Source organism: Bison bison, unplaced genomic scaffold, assembly GCF_000754665.1.
Source record: "Bison bison bison isolate TAMUID 2011002044 unplaced genomic scaffold, Bison_UMD1.0 scf7180017845510, whole genome shotgun sequence".
Lineage (NCBI taxonomy): Eukaryota > Metazoa > Chordata > Mammalia > Artiodactyla > Bovidae > Bison > Bison bison.
In genome coordinates, this window is record NW_011476083.1 from 8,375 (window position 1) to 10,931 (window position 2,557).

Consider the following 2,557-nt stretch of genomic DNA (forward strand, 5'->3'; position numbering starts at 1 on the left):
GCCTCCATTTACCTCTGGCATCCTGCAGTAGGGCTCTGGGCCAGGGGGTGCAGGGGGCCGTGCAGGCAGGGGCCAGACCCCAAGACCCCCACCCCGCCGGGGCCTGAGGCAGTGACCAGCACTGAGTGGCCAGCGGCCGCGACGCTCAGTCTAACATGGCGGTGGCCGGAGGGAGCGGGCGGCCAGCAGCTCAGGTTTCCCCAGCACTTGGGGCTCAAGTGTGCATGCAGGTGAGACTCTGCGGGGCGGGGGTGCTCACCGGGGCCTGGCCTTCCACCTCCCTGTGTGTGGCCAGGGACACTAGGCCAGGTGGGGGGCCATACCTGGGAGAGCTAGCCTCCAGGCCTCCAAGCTCACCTCAAACCCCCCAAATCTGACTGTGGCCACCCTGCTGTGGAACCAAGAGTGCCCTTCCTTACAGGATGGTACCTTGCCCCAGCATCTGGGCCTTCCTACCGGTGGGGAACACCTTCTGGTCCAGCCTGGGCCCCTTCTCCAGGAGCCCATCCCTGATCCCCAAAGCGTCCCTGATCCCCAAAGCCCCCCGGGAACCCCTGCTGCAGGCCACCATCTGCCCCAGAAATTCCAGGGGCTGGGGCTGCTGCTCCTCTGTCCTCCAGGGGATCGGCCGGGCAGACACCCGGGTTCTCCAGGACCCCACAGACTGGGCCCTCTCCAAACACAGCTGCAAGCACAGGTGTGTGGCTCTGAGGCGACTCTCAGGTTCGGGCTGTCAGACCACAGGTTCCGAGACTGGCCAGGGCTGTCGGGGACCCTGGACGTGTAACATGACCACACCTGGTAGGTGGACGTGGGCCCAAATGGCTGAGGCACCTCACACGGTCACAGAGACCAGACATCCAAACACAGGCGCGCAAACAGGCTCCACAGACCCCTGTGGTGACCCGTGGTGTGAGAGACAGCCCTCCCCGGGGGCTCTTCCCACGCCCTCCACACTGGTTCCAGGCCGAGGTCTCTCAAGGCCCCCAAACAGGAAGCAGGACTAGGGGGCATCCGGGGCCATGAGACCAGACTGAATGCAGTCACTTCCGGTTCGAGACCACACCGGCCATCTCCCTGCCTAGACCCAGGGCAGCCATCTCCCACCACTAATATCTGGCCCACATCCCTCGCATTAGGATCAGGACTCGGCACTGGACCCTCAGGCTGGGGGCTGCAGTGGCCGAAGAATGAGGCCGGTGGCCTGGGGACCCAGAGGGAGGCCCCGAGGGAGGCCCAGCGCAGCAGGCTGGGAGGGGGTGCAGGCTGGCCCAGCGCATTGCTCGCATTCCTCGCTCCAGCCTGGCTCAGAGCTCTTCCTGCCGCCTCCCAGCTGGGCCCTTGGGCTTCCAGGGGCTTCCAAGTCCCAGTCCCAAACAGACTGCCCCTGAGCTGGACAAGCGCTCGACTCCCAGCCCTGCCTGTGACCAGTCCAAGGACTGGCATGGGGGTAACTCTTGGAGCCAGGCTCTACACCCCCCCATATGGTGACTCACCAGCCCAGGCAGAGAAAGGCCCCCATTGTTGCTCAGGGTCCAGCCTGCTCACACCAGGGTGCCCAGGGTCCCCTCTGCCAAGCCTGGGTGCCAGAGACTTAAGCTGGGTGCTGGTGACCTCACTGCCCACCCCACCCCCAAGCCGCCTGACCTGCACAAGCCCCCGAGATGGGCTCTGTGGAGGGGCTCCTGGGGCCGGGGCGGATGGCACGGCATTCCCAGAGCGGGCCATGGGAGTCGGGACAGAAGCGTCGGGCAGGGCGTCCAGCTGGAGTGGCCTGAGCTCTCGGGCCAGCGCAGCCTGCCACCCCATTTATCCACCTCCCACTGTGGCCCAGGCTCCCCAGGGACGGGTGGGGACACGGGGCTGAGTCACTTTGGGGAACAGGGTGGTGACTGACTCCCCCTCCCTTGCTCAGGCTCCAGCCCGGCGCCCCCTACCAGCCAGGTTTCCGTCCCAAGAAAGGAAGGAAGGAAACTGCTGGGAGGCCCTGCCCTGCTCCCAGGACCCAGGGTTGGGGAGGCCAGGAGGCCAAGGAGGGTACCCTGGCCGCCAAACAAGAGGCAGTCCTGCTGCAGCTTGGGGTGGGGGGCAGGGAACAGGAATCAGAGGCCCCCCAAAGCCTGCCTGCAAGCCCTGCATGCGCTGCAGGACCCTGTCCCTTCACTCCCCCAAAGGCTTCCAGAACTGGGTGTGAGGGGAGGTGTGCCTGGGGCCTGTCACACCCCCACGGCTGGCACCGCCCGCTGCCCCATCTCTGATGGTGGTGGGCCCCCATCACCGCCATCAGGATCAGCTGCACTGCAGCTGCAGCCACCCCAGCACAGCCCGCAGCAAGGCTGAGTCACCACTGACAGCCCCGACAGCCCCTCGCAGGGAGGGCCCGCCACACCAGCGCCCCTCTCCCAAACCTCCTGCACCCCTGCCCAGAACGGGAGGAAACTGAGGCTGCGAGAGCCAGAGGGGCCCTCCCTCCCTCCCACAGGGCAAACCACCATCTTGGTCCTGCAAGCCGCGCCATCCATCTCTCCCCAGTTCTCCGATCCCACTGCCACTGGGG